Source organism: Thalassophryne amazonica, chromosome 1 (assembly GCF_902500255.1).
Source record: "Thalassophryne amazonica chromosome 1, fThaAma1.1, whole genome shotgun sequence".
NCBI lineage: Eukaryota > Metazoa > Chordata > Actinopteri > Batrachoidiformes > Batrachoididae > Thalassophryne > Thalassophryne amazonica.
In genome coordinates, this window is record NC_047103.1 from 144,910,796 (window position 1) to 144,925,565 (window position 14,770).

General features: G+C 41.5%; 1 long non-coding RNA gene across 1 annotated transcript in view; it reads right to left on the reverse strand.

The window, feature by feature from the left end:
* Nucleotides 1–4,307: 4,307 nt before the first annotated feature.
* Nucleotides 4,308–14,770, reverse strand: part of LOC117520545 — a 42,825-nt gene continuing 32,362 nt past the window's right edge. The window contains exon 6 of the long non-coding RNA XR_004563682.1: nucleotides 4,308–4,322. This is a non-coding gene — a long non-coding RNA (uncharacterized LOC117520545). The remainder of the gene's footprint in view (nucleotides 4,323–14,770) is intronic.

Genomic DNA, 14,770 nt, shown 5'->3' on the forward strand with positions numbered 1-14,770 from the left:
TTCCAGAATTTCAGAGCAAAATGATAGATTTAATATCGACCTATAGTTTTTCGGGTCAAGATTAGATTTCTTAATTGATGGTTTAATCACTGCAGATTTGCAACATTTAGGAACAGATCCAGAAGTTAATGAGAGATTAACTATCTCCAGCACAATCGGCCCGAGAATGGGCCATAGGTCCATAAACAGTTTTGTTGGTATAGGATCAAATAAGCAGGTTGTGCTTATTTGATCAGGTGTTTCAGAAATGCCATGAAGCCAGTGTTACTGCTGATCAAGGTGCAGGAAAAGTTAACGTTTGTGGTAAAAACAGATATAACAGCTTGGGACTCCAATGAGGGCAGTCGCATCTCCTCCACTCTCCCTTATCTATGCTTTCTGCTTTAACCTTCAAGTCCCTACTTCACCAGACTGTGAATTTCTCAAATTATATTGGATACTGGATCTATTGGACTACTATTGGATTCACCATGGAATTGATCAGCTGGTCTCTGAACGCTATTGACACTATTTTTTTCTACAAGAAGGTCAGGACCGGGTGATCCTACCTGCCCAGATGGAATATATCCTGCGAGCTATGTTCTCGACTCCTGGGGCTCTTGGCGTGTGGCATGCTTGGCGCCTTTCTCCATTGAGGATGTCGAGGATTTATTCATTTTTGGTCTTATGGTAGCAGGGCTGGTACATTTGGCTTATGTGCTGCCCTGATCTACCGGAAAATTGGCAAGATGGTGGCATCAAGAATCACGTCCCCTCGCTTGTCCGTCATGATTAACGAGGTTGGCAAGGCAGTGCATTCTCAGACTGCGATGACTCTTGAACTCAGACGCAAATTGGATGACATCTTGGAGCAGATGCGTGCCTTGCAGTTGAAGTTAAACGTTTCGGAGGCCGGTGAATATTCTTAATTCATAATTGGGAATATTCTTAATTCATAATTGGGATTTGGTTGTTCAAGTGGAACTGTTAAAAGTGTTTTTCACTGCTCAACCACAACACTCCAGGCTTATCAATCCTGAAGGACAAATTGCCACTGTTTTTCTCCAGAGGAATTTATTCAGGCCTTGGTGAGATTATTCGGCTCCTTCTTATCTCAACCCACAAAGACAATAAACTGACAGACTTACACATGGACAAAAACTGAAGCATGCTCCACTTTTCCCTTCACCTCCCTTCCTGCCCCCCCCCCCCCCCCCCATCACACACCCCATCCCGGCCACCACCCACGCCACCCCTCTCCCCTGAGTGGGCTGTGTGGTTTTTAGCTGTGGCAGATCCCCATTCCCCCCAAGCTAGCGGCGGTGTGACTCCAGTTGCAGCAGCTACCACACACTCACATCGCCTCAATTTGGAAAACAGACTGTTTCAAGTTTAGTGCACATAAACAATTTCAAATGTATATGTGTTGTCTTAATTCTGATGTGTGCCATTATTACGGTAAACAAGTAATAATTGTGGATTAATTGCTGTTTGTCTGTGGGTGTGGCAATCTCGTTGTTGTAATGTCAATGATAATAAAGCTATCCATCCATCCATCCATCCATCCAAAAAGGCTTATTGGATCCCAGGTGGCGTGATGAAGTTTGTCATGGCCACATGTTCAAAGCAATATTCCTGTAGTGTGGTACTGTTCGAGCCTGTGGATGATAGCCTGTGGGCCGGGCTGCTATCATCTCCTATCTTGATGTGGGTGTTATGGGTACAGTCTACGTTCTGATTGTGAATGCGGAGTCTTCAGATGTGTGGCTTTATCTCCTTGCTGCGGTAGGTACTTTAAAGAAGGTAGTGTGGTGAGTTTGCCCGCTCGTGTTATTGAGGTGTTGTCTCTGGAGGCCATAGTGGCTTCACAGTCCATTTCTCCATCAGTAAAGAATAAGACTGTAGCCTTGGAGTTGTGTCACTTACCTCAGGAGACGCAATGTAAGGTGAAAGCTCTTTTGGGTTGGTTTAGTTCCATCGCTTCAGCCCAAGATGCAGACCTGGGTTATACTGACCTAATTTCTCACAAGATCCCGCTCTTAGATGATGTGGTTTGGCAGCGGTACTGCAGAATTATGTATGAGTATTAGGTGATTAAAGACCACATTAATCAGCTGCTCGGTGTTCAAGTCATTAGGGAGAGTAGCAGTCATTATGCCTCTCCAAGTGTTTTGGTTAAAAGTGTTGTGTGTGTTGATTATAGGCTCCTGAATGGTAAAACAAGGAAGGATGCCTTTCGCATGCCCCATATTGATGAGTCCTTGGATACCTTCACTGGGGTTCGTTCATTCACCACTGTGGACCTGGTGAGTGGGTACAACTAGGTCTCTGTGGCAGGGGTTGATTATACCAAGACAACCTTTTGTACACGTTTTGGTCTTTTCAAGTGGAACCATATGCCCTTTGGACTCACCTTCCACAGCACCTTCCACAGGTTGATGCAGAGGATTTTTGGTGATCAGCAGCTACTGTATTTGGATGATATTGTGTTTTTTTTTCCTCTACTATTGAGTAATATCTGGAGAGGTTAAGGGTGGTACCTGGGCATTTGCAACAAGAAGGGCTAAAGGTGAAACTCAAGATGTGTGCCTTTTTCCAGATGCACGTTGCTTGGGGGATGTCATCTCTGATAAGGGTGTTGCCACGGACCTGTTTGAATTGAAGAGTTCCCTGGGTGAAATTCCCTGGGTGGTGTTGTTGAGCAACAAAATTATTATTGTCAGCATTTCATCATTGACCATTCAGCCACACATAGCCTCTTGTTGCTCCTCATTGTTGGTTTTTATTTATTTATTAAAAATAAGCTTTAGCCCTAAGATGTGCTCTAGAACTAGAACTGGCAATATGGAGTTCTAGTTGAAAACACAAATGAAAATGTGGTGAAAATTATTTCCTCAGACCAAATGATTTGATGTTTGAAATTCAAAATGTGAGCCAAAATGCCGATAAATAGCCATTTTAGTCATGACTTTTTTTTATTTTTAATTCCTGTGTGGAAGAGCTCTGCATCAGTTCTCTCTGAACAAAGCACCTCAAACGTAATAAACAAAATGTATTGAAGTTATACTTTTCTGCAGTCACTTGATGATCAACCTATGTTATTGTGTTTCATTTTGGTCTGGTTTAAATCAACAATGCAAATTTCATACATATGACATACATATGACAGTCATTTCTCCATGCATCGACGACCCCATGGACTTTCTGGTTGAATCGGACATTTACCAATCCTGTTCTGCCATGGCACGTTCTATAAGCCAGTTTTGAGTTTATCAGTGTGCATGCACGGACAGCTAGCTAACACTTCCGGTGTAACAGTATAGCTTCCCCCCCTGGATATCTCATCCTAGGATATCCTAGGAGACCCCCCCCGACAGGCAGCATTCCAACAGGGCAGCACTGATTAACCCAAACCTCGATAGGGCCCAATCAGGATAGAGCAATCTTTAAACTCTATATTTCATGGATGTTTTATGGTTGCAGATAAAGTAGTTTGATTGATGGTGAACGATATTGGTATTCTTTCTGTATGTATCTATAGCTATCTACAATAGTAATATTTCCTGTTCTGAAGTATCTTTAAATCCCCCTTCCAAATATATGGACCTGATTGAAAATACTCCAATTTAGTTTTGTATAAAATATCCACAGTGTATATATAGAACACAGTACCATACCATCTTTTTTATGAAGCACTTTACTACAACCAAAGCTGACCGAAAGTGCTGTACACTAAAACATACAGTTAAAACATTAAGACATACATCTAAACAAGTTAATAAACAAATATAGTGCACACACACACACACAAACACACACACACGCATACACACAGACACAATAGTATGCAAAGAAACATATGTTTAAGAAACATAATGAAATTAATAAAATGATTAAATTAAAAATTGCGACCAGGAGCGTTTGTTTAGTTGATTTTAGTGTGTGACCTTCCTGTTACCTTGACCTTTGACCTTGAGTTTGATCCTTTTGTGTACTGAAAGGTACCTTGCTAGGGCTGCTATCTGTGAGGTTGCAAGAGTCTGTAATGTAAACTGTGTGTTGCACAGTGAGTTAAAGGTGAAAAATGCAATGATTACAAACAAAACAAAAACAAGAAAAAAAACAAACATACGTACTAACAAATATATCTTGCAAAACTTTGTTTTGACAAGATATTGGGGGGGGGGGGTATCTAGGGTGGGGGGTAAGGTATTCTAGGACAACTCCCCCTGGGGATGGGGAGTTGAGATATCCTGGGATATCTTACCCCTTTGGTTGAAGTTATCCGGGGGGGAAGATAAACTGTTACATCGGTTCACAGGTTGATGCATACAATCAAACTGCTGACACTGGTAAGATGTTGTTTTTGAAGCAACACAATGGCTTTTGGAGCCACTGCAGACAAAAATAATATGTAAACAGTTCACCTGTGAAATTATGATATGCATGTACAGATGGGGAGCGGCCAGCCAGAGCGCACACAGCATGGTGAGGTGCCTGTCAGCTGATCACTGGCCACAGAGACTCACTGACAGATGTAAATGATGGCTCAGTGCATGCGACGTGTCACATTAAAAACACAGAGATCACTGCTAGGACAGGTATAGAAATAATTAATACAATAATTACATACACAGTTACATGTCAAAATAACTAAAAAAAAAAAAAAGATCACATAACACAGAAACAGAGAGTGACACTTTGGTGTGTGCGCTGAATGGACAGGGGGGCGTGGCTGGCTGCCAACAGCAGCAGCTGTTGAGATCTCCGGTCCTGAATGTCACAGCTGTAGAACACGTACCATGTTTTGAAGGATATGACCAAACAACTGTCCAACGTGATGTGCATGTGCATGCTTGCTTTCATGACGTGGAAATACATAAAACATATATCACTTTTGCAATGGGCTACAGCAGCACACACAGCAGGTGATCTGAATGCCACGTCTGTCTGATAGGACATGCGTGTCCTGTCAGCGGCGCACAGCAGGACTATATGACAAGCCAATAGTGAGACAAATATGCCACTTTCAGTCACGTATCACCAAAAATACGCCCTGACAAATGTTTTATCAGTTATTACGGAAGCTTTTTTTTGTTGTTGTTTTTTTTTGCCATAATTAAAGATAAAACTTCCTTTTCTATACATCGTGTTTCTTTTTTAAAATACATTTTTCTTGTTGATTTTAGGCATTTTATGCTCCTGTTGTAAGACAGCGATTGTAGTGCATTGGTAAGGTTTCCGTCTGTTAGTCAGCTTTTGTAAATTGCAGGTTTGAATCCTACAAGTGGCATTTATTTTTTATTTAACCACATGGGGTCTGTATTGGTCCTCTTTTATTTAATTTCAAATCAGCCCAGTGATTTTCACTAATTATACACCAAAATCTACATCCCCATTTCCATTGAAGTTGGGATGTTGTGCAACATGTAAATAAAAACAGAATACAATGATTTGCAAATCCTCTTTAACCTATATTCAACTGAATATACCACAAAGACAAGATATTTAATGTTCAAACTGATAAACTTTATTGTTTTTGTGCAAATATTTGCTCATTTTGAAGTGGATGGCTGCAACACATTTCAGAAAAAGCTCAGACAGTGGTATGTTTACCATTGTGCTACATCACATTTCCTTCTAACAACACTAAATAAGCATTTGGGAACTGAGGACACTAATTGTTGAAGCTTTGTAGATGGAATTCTTTGCCATTCTTGCTTGATGTACGACTTCAGATGTTCAACTGTCCGGGGTCTCCAGTGTCATATTCTGTGCTTCATAATGTGCCACACATTTTCAATGGGAGACAGGTCTGGACTGCAGGCAGGCCAGTCTAGCACCCGCACTCATTTACTACAAAGCCGCGCTGTTGTAACATGTTCAGAATGTGGCTTGGCATTGTCTTGCTGAAATAAGCAGGGATGTCCCTGAAAAAGACGTTGCTTGGATGGCAGCATGTGTTGCTCCAAAACTTGGATGTACCTTTCAGCATTTGATGGTGCCATCACAGATGTGTAAGTTGCTCATGCCATGGGCACTAAAACACCCCCATACCTTCACAGATGCTGGCTTTGGAACTTTGTGCTGGCAATAATCTGGATGGTCTTTTCCTCTTTTGTCCAGAGGACACAATGTCCATGATTCCAAAAACAAATTGAAATGTGGACTCATCAGACCACAGCACACTTTTCCACTTTGCGTCTGTCCATTTCAATCAATCAATCAATTTTTTTATATAGCGCCAAATCACAACAAACAGTTGCCCCAAGGCGCTTTATATTGTAAGGCAAGGCCATACAATAATTATGTAAAACCCCAACGGTCAAAACGACCCCCCTGTGAGCAAGCACTTGGCTACAGTGGGAAGGAAAAACTCCCTTTTAACAGGAAGAAACCTCCAGCAGAACCAGGCTCAGGGAGGGGCAGTCTTCTGCTGGGACTGGTTGGGGCTGAGGGAGAGAACCAGGAAAAAGACATGCTGTGGAGGGCAGCAGAGATCGATCACTAATGATTAAATGCAGAGTGAGGCCCGAGCTCATTTCAAATGAGCTCGGGCCCAGAGAAGGCGGCGGTGTTTCTGGATGTTGTTGATGTATGGCTTTCGCTTTGCATGGTAGAGTTTTAACTTGCACTTGTAGATGTAGTGACGAACTGTGTTAACTGACAATGGTTTTCTGGTGTTACTGAGCCCATGCGGTAAGATCCTTTACACAATGATGCATGTTTTTAATGCAGTGCCACCTGAGGGATCAAAGGTCACAGGCATCCAATGTTGGTTTTTGACCTTGCCACTTACGTGTAGAAAGTTCTCCAGATTCTCTGAATCTTCTGATTACATTATGGACTGTATATGATGTAATCCCTAAATTCCTTGCAATCAAACATTGAGAAACACTGTTCTTAAACTGTTGGACTATTTTTTTCATGCAGTTGTTCACAAAGTGGTGAGTCTTTTGGGGATGCTCATTTTATACCCAATCATGACACTCACAATTAGTGTCTTCAGTTCCCAAACACTTATTGAGTGTTGTTAGAAAGAAAGGTGATGTAACACAGTGGTAAACATACCACTGTCCCAGCTTTTTTGCAATGTGTTGCAGGCATCCATTTCAAGATGAGCAAATATTTGCACTAAAACAATAAAGTTTAGCAGTTTGAACATTAAATTTCTTGTTTTGGTGCTGTATTCAATTGAATATAGGTTGAAGAGGATTTGCAGATAAATGGTAAATGGACTACATTTATATAGTGCTTTTCCATTTGCATCCAGACGCTCAAAGTGCTTTACAAATAATGCCTCACATTCACCCTGATGTGAGGATGCTGCCATACAAGGCGCTCACTACGCACCAGGAGCAATAGGGGATTAAAGACCTTGCCCAAGGGCCCATAGTGATTTTCCAGTCAGGCTGAGATTGAACCAAGGACCTTCTGGTCTCAAGCCCAACACCTTAACCACTAGACCATCACCTCAATATTTATATACCGGCTGGACATAATAAGACATAATGAGAATGCCCTGCTTCATTCATGTCATCTCATGACTGTACATTGGTGATAGAGGTGGGCGGATCGATCCTAATATTGATAATATCAATACCAACACTGGTATTGCACTGCACTGACTGCTGTGCACGCAGATTCATCAAAGTCTACTCTGTAAGAGCAGTGCTGCGCTGTCACACAGCGCAGCCTTGTATTGTGGTTTGTCAGCACTCTACCTCAGGAGATTTTGTTTTAAGTTGTGTTGAGTGATATTTTTTTAAACAAAAAATGTTGATTGTGATAATAAAGTATTTTGTTGTCACATACAATGTTTGGTGAAATTCTATCCTAGGTCTTTTGGATCCTTTGGATCTATGAAATATGAAAAGGTATCGGTATCGATATCGGCGATACTGGGCCTGTATTTACTTGGTATCGGATCAATACCAAAATTCCTGGTATCGCCCGTCTCTAGTCTTTGACCATGGGTCATATACAGAGGCAGAGAGGGATCATACTTGTATTGTCTGCTCAATAAGAAGGATTAAATATTGGACATTGCAGTGTTTTTTTTATGGTGTGCAGTTTTTATTTTTGTTTTTGTCCACATCAGAGGCGCAGTGTGGATCCATACACTCCAGCTGTTTTTTTTTTTTTCATCCACATCAGCTGCATATGATGTGGCTCCACATGTTCCAGCTGTTTTTTTTTTTTTTTTTTTTTTCATCTTCACATTAGTGCGTAATGTGGTTCCAGACACTCCAGCTGCTTGCACTGTGTTTGTGCAAACAAGCATGCATCATTCATGCCTACCCGACGTCAGCTCAGTGTTTTCGTGGTTCGCTCATTCTGCCTGTCTTGTCACAATTCGCCCTGATTCCTACTTATTTGTGCTATGTGTGAAGTGGCCCTTAAGTAAGTTCACTCCTCTCTGGGTTCTGTAGTTAACATATACCTTCTGCCTCCACCATCTCATTATGTCTGTGTGATGATATGATACATTGTTTCATCAGGAAGGCGGTTAACATGGGAGGCTTGGCACATAAACACAGTAATGAAATGTGTACTCACAATAGAAGTTTTTCAGCCTGAAATGTGTGATTTGTGTGTGTCTGTGTGTGTGTACTCATTTCTTGACATCCTGTCATAAGCTTTCTCTAAATTCACAAACACACAGTGTAACTGCTTCTGGCCTTCTCTACAGTTATTATTTATTACAGTATTCTCAGAGCAAACATTGCATCTGTAGTGCTTTCTCCACACAAAACCATATTGCTGCTCTAAGAGCTTCACCTGTTTTTTCTAAACCTAGCTTTTACTACTCTTTCCCATAACTTCATGCTGTGGCTGATTAATTTTATGCCTCTGTAGTTACTGCAGCTCTGCAGATCACCCTTGTTCTTAAAAATAGGAACAAGCACACTTCATCTCTTCACTTCATCCTTACAAATCTCTTGCACCTCCTGATTTACTATCTCTGCATCATACAGCCTCTTTGCTGTCTCATTTTCTTCATTCATCAGCTCCTTAAAATATTCCCTCCACCTTCTTCAGACACTCACCTCACTTGTCAGCACATTACCATCTGAATCTTTTACCACCCTCATCTGCCATACATCTTTTCCAGCTCTGTCCCATTGTCTGGCCAGTCAGTACAAGAACGTTTCTCCTTCCTTACTATTCAACATCTTCTACAGCTCACAATATGCCTTTTCCTTAGCTTTTGCCAGTTTCGTTTTGCCTTAAACCACATCTTCTTGTACTTCTGTCTACTTTCTTTAAGTCTCTGACTATCCCAAATCTTTTTTTGCATCCTCTTTCTCCTTATTCTTTCCAGGACATCTTCATTCTACCAACAAGTCTCCTTGTCTTCTTCCACTGTCGAGTTGTCACACCCAATATCTTCCTTGCTGTCTCCCTCACTACATCTGCAGTACATTTCTTCCCCTCCATCCAGTGCCTCTGCCACTTGGTCAATGAATTTCACACAACAGTCTTCCTCCTTCAGCTTCCACCGTCTCATCCTTTGTTGAGCTCTCACTCTCTTTATCTTCTTTTTGTCTAAAAGTCATCCTACAAACCACCATCCTATGCTGTCTAGTTTCAATCTCCTGCCACCACCTTACACTATCCAATTTCTTTAATCTTGCATCACCTACAAAGCAGGTGTTCACCACAGCCATTTCCATCCATTTTGCAAAATCAGTTACCATCTGTCCTTCCACATTCCTGTCCTTGATACCATTTCTACCCATTACTTACTAATTACCTCTGTTCCCTTTGTCAACATGCCCATTGAAGTCATTGAAGTCCACTCCTATCACCACTCTTTTGCGCTTGGGCACACTTTCCACCACCTCATGTAACTCACTCCAGAAATCCTCTTTCTCCTTCATCTCACAACTTACCTGTTCCAACACCGGTGACAGCTTTATGGTGGAATGGTCCAGAGAAGGATTGTGATAAATGAAAACAGATCAAATATAGACTTGACTCTCCCATATGCTTACTGGCAAAGTATAGTTGAAATTTCACATCTTAAGAAAATCCTTCTTGGTGCCCTCTCTGGCGATGAAGCACACAATGTTGCACAATCCAAAGTTAATCTTATCACAGCTACAATAGCCTATTAAGCCTTTATAATTCTCTGTCTGAAAATGTTGGTGGCTTCCTTCACTAGTATTCTTCTCACACTGTCGCAGTTTTAAAGATCTGCCTGCTAGACCAGCACAATTTCCAATGCAGTACCATACTGATTAGATTTTATTAATGATCCAGGGCATATTCAGTGACTTGGAAATACTTGTTTTTACTTCCCTGTAAAGTTGGTTATTTGTCCTAACAATAACCCTTATGTTTAAGTTGTTAAAATAATTACTAACTTGGAAAATGGAACAACTGTGCATAACAACTGCTTAATTTTCTAAGTGGCTAGGGCAATATTTTGGTTCAACTCCTTGATTTAGCCCCCTACCACCTGCCTCATTTTGGCTTGTCAGTATCTCACAAATAAAAAGTGAAAGTTCCCATCGATGGGAAATACAGGATTAGAAGGGGTTAAAGCTTGAAGTTGATGCAACTAGAATATACTGATTGTTTCATTTCAAGTCTAGGTAACATTGTAGCAAATTGTGTCACCATCCAACTATGTACTTAAGTACATAGTTGGATGGTGCACCAAAACCAAGAACGTAAGTTCTTGGTTTTGGTGCAAAGATGGCGCCAAAGTTCTTGGGTGCAAAGATGGCGCCTGTGACTGGCGTGGCCATTGCTCGGCTCCTGTTGTGTTGGTTACTAATGGCCACTTTTACAACATATGTTATTTTAGCAGCCCGACTAACAGATGGAGGTGTCTTGGCTTTACGGCTTACGATCAGGACTCTTTGTTTCATATCAAAGAGATGATGGAGAGCCTGTTTGTTACACGAGACAGGTACAATCAGGCGTTTCCTCCGCCCCTAACTATCGGCTCCAACTCACCTGATTATCTGCTGCTGTTGCGGGCGCCGTGCAAGATCCGCAGGAGACTGAGGAAAAGAGGCTTTTTGGACAAGAGGAGAAGAGGCTCGCGGGCCGGTGTCCAGGTGAGGAGAATATGGTATCCTGGTGGTATCCTGGTGGCGTAGTTCCATCGCCACTGTGCACTTCTGTGTTTACGTCTCCGCCTGCACGGACCAGCTGGAGTCCACGTGACCGCTGTCTTCGTCCTATCCCATTGCGAGCCTCAGACAGCACCTACGTGACGTCTTCCACCTTGCGCCTTGGTTTATTGAATGCGCGTTCAATCGCCAATAAATCATTTTCCCTGAATGATCTTATATCAAAGGAAATGTTGGACTTAATGTGCTTTTCGGAGACTTGGCAGAGAGAAGAGGAATTTCTTCATTTAAATGAGCTCTGCCCTGTTGGGTTCTGTGTCCTTGGGAAGCCCCGCCCCTGTCGCCATGGTGGGGGCCTTGCCATCATTTATAAAGAGGATTATGTTTGTAAAGGGGTACAGTTGGTAAGGTTAGTCCTTACTGGCGTAAAGTGCTTGATTCGACTTTCTTGTGATCTGGTACTATATAAATAGAATTATAAGTGAATAGTATATTGATGTGTATGTCTGTGTGTCAACATGTAGTAGTGAATTTGTATTTATGTAAAAATGACTGATTAGAATTGTTGGACTTGTACTAGCAGGGGTGGGCGCTAATAAGCTTTGCTTCAGCCTACACCCTTTCAGACTCACTAGTTTTGTCTGTGTTTGTTTGTGGAATTGTTCATTTTTTTTCTATTTGAATACTTTGTGTGCCGAATAAAAAAACTTTGTCACATTTGTCACTTGTCACAGTCACAGGATTTTCCCTCCTTTGAATCAAAGTTGGTCAAGGTGGGTTTTTCAAATCCGTTCTTCTGTGTGTTGGTTTATCGCCCTCCTGGCCCTGCTACTGCCTTTCTTAAGGATTTCAGTGACTTTTTATCCTCTATTATAACGTTGGAATCTGTTTTAATACTTGGGGATTTTAACCTTCATGTTGATGACAAGTTATCTTGCTCTGCTATGGAGCTTTTATCATTGACTGAAGCTTTTAATTTTGTGCAACGTTTCTGAGCCCACTCACCAAAAGGGTCACATTTTAGATTTAGTTTTTACGCTTGGCCTAGACATTTTAAACATGTCTATAAATGACGTCCACTTGAATGATCATAGTCTCGTTTTGTTTGACCTGCATTTCAGCTCTGATCAGAAGCCCTTAGAAGTTAAGTCTCGGAGGCGTATCATCACTGCTGATACTGCAGAAAGATTTTCTTCTATGTTTAATCCTTGTATGTTTACTGATTTCCTTGATGTGGACAATTTAATTCAGTGTTTTAACCAACACTGTGAAACTATTCTTGATCAGTTGGCTCCTGTTAAATACAATGTGTCTTTACAGAAAAATGAGTGCCCTTGGATAAATGAAGAGCTCTTAAGTCTTAAGAGACTGTGTCGAAGGACTGAACGCCTGTGGAAATCCTCTAAACTTGAGGTTCACAGGCTTCAGCTCAGGTTGCTAGTTTCATCATATAACAATATGGCTGAGAGTGCCCGTTCTGTCTACATACATCAGCTGGTGTCTGTTAATAAGAAGAATCCCAGAGTGTTGTTTTATACAATCAACTCTCTTGTATGTCCTGCTGCTTCAGTTACTCCTGTGTTTTTCTGAAGCTGACAGCAATGCCTTTTTGAGTTTTTTTCATTGACAAAATCAAGTTGATCAAGGATAAAATTCCACCCTCCCTGTGTGGTACTTCTACTGTTGTTGAGCCTGTCTCCAGCATTTGGTCTTCATTTAGGGCTGTGACACTTGCTGATATTTCGGCATTGGTGAACAAGATGAAACCTTCCTCTTGCTCATTGGACATCCTTCCCTACAGGTTCTTCTCTAAATTATTTGAGGTAATCGGTCCATGTGTTACTAAAATGGTAAATCTTTCTCTGTCCACCGGTGTGTTTCCCAGTGCTTTCAAGCATGCCATAGTGTTGCCTCTACTGAAAAAAATCAGGTTTAAATCAAATGGAGCTAAGTAGTTTTAGACCTATTTCTAAGCTCCCATTCCTGTCTAAGATCCTCGAGAGGGTGGTTTCAGACCAACTGACACTCTTCCTGGATCAGAATAACATTCACGACAGGTTTCAGTCCGGTTTTCGTAGACAACACTCTATGGAAACGGCTCTTCTGAAAGTGTCCAGCGACATTATGATGTCTGCTGATGCTGGGAAATGCACTGTGTTAGTACTCTTGGATTTGTCCTCTGCCTTTGATACTGTTGACCACCGGGTCCTGCTGAGTAGATTGAGGGATCATGTCGGACTGTCGGGGTCAGTTCTTCGGTGGTTTTTCTCATATCTGTCCGGGCATAGCTTTAGCGTTTCTGCTAACCAGATAAGGTCAGAGTCTGCGGACCTGTTAGTCCCTCAAGGTTCTGTTTTGGGCCCCATTTTGTTTTTATTGTATTTGATCCCTTTAGGTAAGATCATTCAAAGATTCACTGATGTTTCTTACCAGTTATATGCGGATGACATCCAGCTTTACTGCTCCTTTAAGCCATCTGAGATTAAGAAGCTCGATTCCTTCCTCCATTGTTTAGTGGAAATAAAACAATGGCTAAGGAATAACTTTCTTCAGCACAATGCAGACAAAACAGAAACATTGGTTATTTCCCCTGATGCCCATATTCCAGGTATTCAACAGTACTTGGGTGATCTGGGCCAGTCTGCAAAATCAAGTCTTCGAAACTTGGGTGTCATCTTTGACAAAAAGATGTCTTTAGTACAGCACTGTAAACAGCTGACGAGGAACTGCTTCTTTCAACTAAGAAACATCTCTAAGCTCAAGAAAATGGTGTCACGAAATGATTTAGAGCTTATTATTCATGCTTTTGTGTCAACACTTTTAGACTATTGTAACAGTTTGTTTTCATGTCTAAACAAGAAGGAGTTGCGCCAACTGCAGTTGGTACAGAACTCTGCAGCGAGAATTCTGACACAAGCCAACAGGAGGACTCACATTTCCTCAATTTTAAAAGAGCTTCGTTGGCTGCCAGTGTCCTACAGGATCAATTTTAAAATTTTGGTTTTAACCTTTAGAGCTCTACATAGTCAGGCGCCTTCCTATATCTGTGACCTCATCCAGCCTTATGCCCCTGCCAGGGCGTTGAGGTCTGTGGATCAAAATTTGTTGATGGTTCCACGCACCTGTTTTTCAACCAGAGGAGAGCGATCCTTCCAGGCTGTTGCTCCCAGTCTTTGGAATGGTCTCCCACTCTCTCTGCGCTCACTGGACTCTGTTGACACTTTTAAAAGCCAATTTAAGACCTTCTTTTTTACACAAGCTTTTGCTTAGGTTTTGGGCTGCTATGCTATGTTTTTAAATGTCTTGGCCACTGTGTGGTGTATTGTGTGGTGTATTGTGCTTTTTATGTTGTGAAGCACCTTGTGGCTCTTGTCTGTGAAAGGTGCTATACAAATAAAATGTACTTACTTACTTACTTACTTAAGGACCTGACCTTATTGAAAGATGGTTTTTAGCTTTAGTTTTGACAGTGATGATGGGAACATACAATTCACTTGGCATCACTTATGCCAAGAAGTGCTTAGCAAAAATTCCAACTCCATTACAAGTTCCCCAAACTGCTTCTCCTGTTGAGTTAAATCATACTTTGCCTGTTTCCAAATGCTTTACACTCTCATGGAGGCAAACATCATCCATCTTCCACAATCTCAGCCTCAAATAGGCTATTCTAAATTCTTAATTTTCCTTGTGCCTGCTTGGTACAC